The sequence below is a fragment of the Pseudophryne corroboree genome, chromosome 8 (assembly GCF_028390025.1).
Source record: "Pseudophryne corroboree isolate aPseCor3 chromosome 8, aPseCor3.hap2, whole genome shotgun sequence".
NCBI lineage: Eukaryota > Metazoa > Chordata > Amphibia > Anura > Myobatrachidae > Pseudophryne > Pseudophryne corroboree.
Window position 1 is genome coordinate 175,131,364 of NC_086451.1, and position 8,734 is coordinate 175,140,097.

Below are 8,734 nucleotides of genomic sequence, written 5' to 3' on the forward strand. Positions count from 1 at the left end.
AAATGAGAGGGCGGAAGGCTGCCTAATACTGAAGCACCCTCAAACATCAAACCATATGCAACAACTAGTACAAGCATTCCTGGGGAAAGGTCTGCAGCAGACGGATTTGCATACGGTGATGTCATCCAAGCAGTGGGCCAAAGTTGGCTGGAACCCTCATCTGCATATGAAAAGAGATAAGGGGCGCTTGGATGACCCCTAGTTCGCATTGAACACCCCCCACCCTCCTTTGGTGTGGGGCTCATGTTGGCCATGCCCCAGCCCCTGAAGCATTCAAGCTGATTTCTTGCAGCAGCTGGGCACTGTAACAGCTCCAGAGCTGCTCTGTAAGGCAAATAAAAGGGTGTGGGCCCTGCAACACCACCTGTAGTTCGCATTGTGCGTTGGAAGGCACAAAGTAAGCAGACGGGAGAAGTCAGGATAGTGCGCAAGGGCATAGAAGGGAGGGGCTCAAGAAAAGAGAAGTGGAAACAGACAGCAAACTAGGCTGGAGAGAGACCTGAGACAATGAGATCTAAATTATACCAGAGCCAACCAGGGGAAAGCACAAATGCAGTCCCCCTCCCCCCCCCCCCTACCACAAATTATGCAGTCGAGATTCCCACATTTGGGGAAATCACAGAGGTCAGCATACCCAGAATGCAATGAATGAACCTCACCCTGGGAAAACAATCTTCATGACCATGGTATCACCTAAGCAAAATAAGTATGATTTGAGATAGGGCTGGGGAGGGCCGCTGCTCAGGCACACCTCCGTCAAGTAAAGGAGATTCAACTGAGGCAGCACAAGGGAACTCTCATCTGGGGACAACAACTGCAGGGAGAACACATTTTCAGATGAATGTGTGAGGGCAGAAGGCTGCCTAATACTGAAGCACCCCCCAAACAACAAACCAAATGCAACAACTAGTGCAAGCATTCCTGGGGGAAGGCCTGCAGCAGATGGATTCGCATATGGTGATGTCATCCAAGCAATGGGTATAGTTGGCTGCAACCCTCGTCTGCATATGAAAAGAGAAAATGGTCACGCAGGGCATGGCGGCCTTTGTGGGGTTGCGCTTGGATGACCCCTAGATCGCTTTATACACCCCCATCAGTGTGGGGCTCATGTTGGCCATGCCCCAGCCCCTGAAGCATTCAAGCTGATTTCTTGCAGCAGCTGGACCCAGTAACAGCTCCAGAGTTGCTCTACAAGACAAGTAAAAGGGTGTGAGCCATGCAGCACCACCTGTAGTTTGCATACACACATATATAGGACAGCATCTCTTATATGCCTCAGGGGCAATAAAATAGTATCCTTATCTAGGGTATCCGTCCATGCCGCTACAGCACTACACATACACACCCAGGCCGACGCAATTGCCGGTCTGAGTAAGGTACCTGAATGTGTATAAATGGACTTCAGGGTAATCTCCTGTTTGCGGTCAGCAGACTCTTTGAGGGTAGCCGTATCCTGGGACGGGAGGGCTAACTTCTTGGATAAGCGTGTTAATGCTTTGTCCACCCAAGGGGAGGATTCCCATCGTAACCTATCCGTTGATGGGAAAGGATACGCCATAAGAATCCTTTTGGAAATCTGCAGGAGATTCCCAAGCTTTTTCACATAACTCGTTCAGCTCGTGTGAGGGGAAAAGGTTACCTCAGGCTTCTTTCCCTTGTACATATGTACCCTCTTGTCAGGGATAGGGGGCTCCTCTGTGATGTGCAAAACATCTTTTATTGCCATAATCATATATCAAATGTATTTTGCCAATTTTGGCTGTAACTTTGCATCATCGTAATCGACACTGGAGTCAGAATCCGTGTCGGTATCTGTGTCAACAATCTGGATAGTGGGCACTTATGAGACCCTGACAGTCCCTACAACATAGGATCAGGCATGGGTTGAGACCCTGACTGTCCCAAAGCTTCAGCCTTGTCTAATCTTTTGTGCAATGAGTTTACACTAGCATTTAAAACATTCCACATATCCATCCAATCAGGTGTCGGCGGAGACACCACATTCATTTGCTCCCGCTCCTCTCTAATATAGCCTTCTTCCTCAGACATGTCGACACACGCGTACCGACACACCACACACACAGGGAATGCTTTTACTGAAGACATTTCCCCCACAAGGCCCTTTGGCAGAGCTGGCCCTAACCAATATGATGCCCTAGGCAAGATTTTGCCTGGTGCCCCCTAGCACCACCGCTGGTTCCGCCTCTGACCTTGCACCTCTTTCCCAGCACCATCAACCCTCACCCATAACAGTACTTATTTTGGTGTTTGTACCCCCTATATTTTAAACAGGAACAGTTCGCACATTTGGCGCACAGTCCAAAAAGGGGTGTGTTTTTGCTGGCAATGGGCATGTCCACACAATAGTACCCCCAATTAAAATTCCGCCACACAGTACTGCAATTTTATTCACATTTGATCACGCGATAGTGTCCATAATTCACATTACATCCCACAGTAGTATCACTTTACCTTATAAACGTTACTTCTCACAGTAGTGCTCCTTATTCACATTACATCACACTGAATTGCTCCTTATTTACATTACACCACACCCTATTGCTCTTTATTCACATTAGACGACACAGTAAATGCCCTTTCTATACGCAACGCTACATATTAGAGCACCTTATACACATAATGCCACACATTAGTAATGCATTTATACACATAATTCCACACAGTAATGCCCCTTACACATATGAGACACATCATTAATGTCCTTATAAACATAATGCGTCTTACACATTATGACAACCTTTATTAATGCCCTTTTACACATAATGGCCCTCATTCCGAGTTGTTAGCTCGCAAGCTGCTTTTAGCAGCATTGCACATGTTAAGCCGCCGCCTACTGGGAGTGAATCTTAGCTTATCAAAATTGCGAACGAAAGATTAGCAGAATTGCGAATAGACACTTCTTAGCAGTTTCTGAGTAGCTCCAGACTTACTCGACAACTGTGATCAGTTCAGTCAGTTTCGTTCCTGGTTTGACGTCACAAACACACCCAGCGTTCGCCCAGACACTCCCCCGTTTCTTCAGACACTCCCGCGTTTTACCCAGAAACGGCAGCGTTTTTTCACACACACCCATAAAACGGACAGTTTCCGCCCAGAAACACCCACTTCCTGTCAATCACACTACGATCAGCAGAACAAAGAAAAAACCTTGTAATGCCGTGAGTAAAATACCTAACTGCATAGCAAATTTACTTTGCGCAGTCGCAGAGCGAACATTGCGCATGCGCAATTAGCAGAAAATCGCTGCGATGCGAAGAAAATTACCGAGCGAACAACTTGGAATGACCACCCTTGCGCATGCGCAATTAGCGGAAAATCGCTGCGATGCGAAGAAAATTACAGAGCGAACAACTCGGAATGACCACCAATGTCCCTTACACATATTCCGCACATTATTAATGCCCTTTGATAAAGCTAAATATTTATCGTATATAATACCCTTTATGAGGTCTAAGAACACTGTGCGCTATTTATGTATGAAGTACCGTAAGGGTACGCTAGTTGCGTAACAATCGCTTTGCCGTGATCGAGACGCTCAAGCGTCACGTTCACTCACGGCCAAGAGATCACAGGCAGGCACGTTATTGGCTGTTAACTAAAGTAATGATTCGCTATAGCGTAGCGAACGCTCGGGACCACGAGGAGATCACCAGCGGAGCTGACGCTCACTATATTAAACCTTTGTATCTAAACCATAAACAGTGTATTGTGCAGTAAAACCTTAGTGTAATGTTAGAGAGTAAATGCAACACCGTATAACCTTATTACCTTAAAAGCTGTTTGAGCGTCACCGACGCTCTGAGAATACTTAATACTATAAGAAACACACAGATACCGTGCTCAGGGTCCAACGCCTAAAATATATATTATGAATGCTATACTTGCAAAAGAGTTAAACACAATACAAGTCATACACTACAATATAACATAGACTACCTAACCAGATAACTACACAGGAAATACAATACAATACAATTTATGGGAAAATGAGTGAGAAAGAGAAGGAGAAAGAGAGAGAGAGAGAAATTGAGAGAGATTGGCCCACAATAACAAGAAGATCAATATAGTTGCGGAGAAACACTTACGCACAAGGGGAAACGATCGCATGCGCCTCGATATCCAGCTCCCGATTATCAGCAATGAGAACCGTTGAAGAGAGTGAACTGGATATGGTCGGCCTGCCTATTTATGCCCCACACACAATGCAATTCAATGGTCCCTACAATCTTATTGTTCATTGGACACAGGAATTCGGCTTCGCATTATAACAAAAGGTCATAGGTTGATTCATACAGGTGGGCTGTGACTATTTCCAACAGCTCAGGTGGGAGGGAAACTGGGTTTCCCGCCGCATGGGTAATAAAGTGCAAATAAAGTAAATGTTCATAAACTTCTTATGTCCATAACTATTCGCACGAGCGATTGATCTGCTTCAAACCAACACCGGAATATTTCTAATTAAATATTCTTCCGATGGATACTAAACACCACTGTATTACTCCTGTCTGACCCTTCGTATCAAACAAAGAGGGATTTCTCTGTTCATGAACATTCTATATTAACCAAACTTGCAGAATCTATCAAAGGGACCATGATCTACAAAATACATTATATAGTGAAAATATGTAATGATTGAGTCGCACGCTACGATCGCATAAACTCTACCGTAAATACGCATACCATGCGCCTGCGGGTGCCCGCGACTGTGAGTATGCGCACGTACGGGAGAGCGTACGCATGCGCAGCACGGACCTGTGTGAGGTGCAAATATGGTAGTGTGCATAGAGATATTTTTCTGACTTTGACAGTCCACCCTTTGGCAGTCAACAATAACTGCCACTTCCTGAAAACATTTCAAAAGGAGAAAAATATATGTTAGGGGTTAATACATTTACATGGTTGGGTAAGGGAGGAGAGGAGATGGTAGGAAAAGGGTATGACCTAGTGAGATAGCAGAAGCATGTGTGTATGAATCCGTGCTTGGGGGTCATGTATCATCGTGCCGTACGTGTTTTAAATCAAGCTTCGAGGTATTGCGAAGTATACATGTGAATTCCTTCTTATCCCGTGGTACGGGTCTGTGGATGGGCTGTCAAACTTTACCGAGCTCTTTTTGGCTTTGGTTGTAACAAAATGGGGGAGCACATTTTAGTTGATGATACATGAATGGGGGAGATATGTGATTGCTGATATCTGTGCCTGTATTCCCTATCGACTATGTGTGTCATTACCTGAGGGTTGTAGAAATGAAGAAAAGACATAATTACGGTAAATGCGGTGGTATTCTATGTCAGGTAAATGTACAGTCGTCGATTGAGGTCTTGTTTGGTGTCTGTTGAATGCAGTCTTCTTTGTGCTTTTGCCCATAAGGTGCGAGCAAAAGCTGTCAATGTCCATAGATTTACAAAAGTGTTGGGCTAGCGTAATTTTAAAATTTCTAGGGAAACTGGGGATCCATGGCATAGTTCATCAAAAATCTGTGTATCAGGTTGTCAAACTTCTTCTTTAATCCCTCTGTTGTCTGTATATCGGCTCATCAAATTCCTCGTCCAAGTGGGTCTTGTTACCTTGGAGAAAACGGAAAAACAGGTGAAAGAAACGGACCGTAGAAATCGCATTTTCATCACATCATTGTTTCTACATTTGGGTCATAAATCAAGTCCAGGTTAATTACAGTTTCCTCACTCCTTAAACTCATTACCCTAGTACGATGATTGCACTTCATTAAAGCCTGACCGCATCTAAATATCAATCCAATCGATATGACAACACCTAAGATACATAGGAGAAACTTCCCAACATCCATTATGACTCCTTGAGCCCAGTCTCCTAAGCCAGAAAACCAATGTAGCGGGTTCAACCATGACACCCAACCAGTCAGCTCATTACCTACAGCAGCAAGAGTGAGATTGTGTCTCCTGCGAAATTCACACTTCAATTGGAGAATATCGTCCATCTTCTGGTCTATGACCTCGACCGGGTCCTCGGTGCTATTCGTACTATATGTGCAACATTTCACGCCGTATTGTGTTGCCAGTGTGACACAATATCCGCCTGTCACTGCTGTGAGGTAATTGAGAACCATTCTATGCTGTACCAGTTCTGTTTTGTAAGCCTGAAGTTCTCTTCCAGTATACCTAAACGTGTCATCATACATTTCAGTGATATTGTCTAACAAATTGGCGAGCGCAGAAATGTATTTATAATTCAGCACTCCTCTAGCGGTGCGGGTGAAATCTAACGCGATTAAGAATTGAATCCCGGTGGATTCACTTATCAGATCAGAGGCCGGATGCTCTGTCTTCTCTATCAGGTGCCTTTTAACAACGTGCTCGTAATGGGTGTGAGTATAAGGAGCTTGGGCACCACGGTGTATGTCTTTCATTTTGTCATGTGATACAGTCATTACTTCAGGCAGTACTTTTCCAATATAACACAATCCTTCAGAGTTTGGGGCAAGCCACTTGTACGCCTTTCTCCCGCATATGAAATATGCATCATCGGGGAGAACATATGGGACGGAGTAGGACATAACCATATTACACACCTTCCATGTGAAATCTCCTAACCCTAATTCTTCCATCTGCTTAGTACACGTATCAGGTTGTACGATATGTGCACAGTATCCTGGTGATACCTCTCCAACTTTAGTAATCCTATTTCCTAAGGTATACCTATACCGGAAAGATTTTCCTCTACTGGCTATGTGGCGTACAAGCTCTGTATCTGTAGGCATTCTATCTGCTCTATGCGAAAAGGTCATGGTGTGATTACTCCATGACACTTCCCAATTTCCCGGTTTTCGGGGATTGGAGATGTTGAAACATAATAGGGACCTATCCACATGGTATTGGTGGAGCTTCAAACTAGGAGGGCTGGAGATATTAAACCTCCGGTCCACCGGTCTCCCACCATTCAACTCAAGTACCTCCTCTATCGTTAAAGGAAATGGTACTAGCCCTGATTTGCTATGACCCTGAGGTACTTGAGAGCATACCCAACAATCTGTTTTGTTTAACACATTACCCACTAAGGAGTGATAGTCACTCAATGGATGCCGGTCCATATGGATATTAAAACTGGATTGGCATTTCTTAATGCACCCATCCTCAATGACATTGTTACAGAGCCTACAGATACAGTTTTCTTCAGCTAACAATCCTTCACAATTCCTTCTATGGTCAATGCTATCGGATCGTTTTCTGATACTCGCCTTTGCTTGTTGATTATGTTGTTCTCGGAAAACTACGCCTCCATCTTTATCATCAGAACCCATTCCAGACCCTCTCTCGACCTCCATGGTACTCTCGCCGGAACAGACTGCTCTGGTCAACATCATGGTCAACAGGAAAATCTGGATCACAGTCTCTTGGGGCAAGTCCATCTTATAGGAGGAGACGAAAAAAAATGAGAGGGGGAAAAAAATAATTGAGGGAGATGGGATGGGAAATTGGAGAAAAACAATAAAAGGGAACAGGGGATCGACAACTGCTTTTGGTCTTGTGATTTTCAATGCTCAGGTGCCGCCTCAGTCCTCCTGGAACAGACACTCTAGTGATACAACCTCTACCGTCTGTTCCTTATCACAGGACTTCTCTGGATCAACGACCTTTTTACAGTGGGACGAATGAACCCAAGTCTCTCTCTCAGCAACCTTCAATGCTGTAGTGCTAGTCAATAAGACCTGGTATGGTCCTTCCCATCTGTCAATAAGGCAACCTGAGCGTAGAAAATTCCGTATCATTACATAATCCCCAGGTTCAATGTCATGACAATTACTATCTGGTAAATCAGGAATCACTAACTTCAGATTATCATTTTCATTCCTCAACTGTTTACTCATGTTAATCAAGTATTTTACAGTTACTTCATTGTTACACTTCAAATCATCCTGAGGGTTAATCATAACATGCGGTTGTCGACCAAACAAGATTTCAAAGGGAGACAGATTAAGAGGGGACCTGGGAGTGGTTCTGATGCTGTACAGTACAATGGGTAAAGCTTCTGGCCATGTCAATCCTGTCTCTGCCATCACTTTACTCAGTTTATTTTTAATAGTGCTGTTCACTCTTTCCACTTTCGCACTCGCCTGTGGACGGTATGGAGTATGCAGCTTGCTATCAATTCCCATCAATTTACACATTCCTTGAAAGACATCACCTGTAAAATGGGTACCCCTATCACTTTCGATAATTCTAGGGATACCATATCTACATACAAATTCCTGCACAATTTTCTTAGCAGTAAACATAGCGGTATTTGTAGCCGCAGGAAATGCTTCGACCCAATTTGAGAAAACATCTATACAGACAAGTACATATTTCAAATTCCGACAAGGGGGTAATTGTATAAAGTCAATTTGTATTACCTGGAAAGGGCCGCCGGCAGGTGGGATATGGGATGGTTCTGTAGGTATTGCCTTTCCAATATTCTTTCTCAAACAGGTAAGGCATGACATGGCTCTTTTACTCGCATGAGAGGAGAATCCTGGGGCGCACCAATATGCTCTTACCAACTTGCACATCCCTTCCTTGCCTAGATGAGTCAGCCCGTGAGCTGCCTCAGCCAAACATGGAAGGTATGTTCTGGGGGCCACCGGTTTACCTTGTCCATCCGTCCAGAGTCCTGAGGACTCCTGGCCATATCCCTTTGCCTTCCAGACTGCCTTTTCCTGTGTGGAACACAAATTTTGCATCTCACACAACTTCTGTGT

General features: G+C 44.5%; 1 pseudogene; it reads right to left on the reverse strand.

Moving 5' to 3' along the window:
- Positions 1-535: 535 nt before the first annotated feature.
- LOC134951927 (U1 spliceosomal RNA) lies at positions 536-710 on the reverse strand (annotated as a pseudogene).
- Positions 711-8,734: the final 8,024 nt, after the last annotated feature.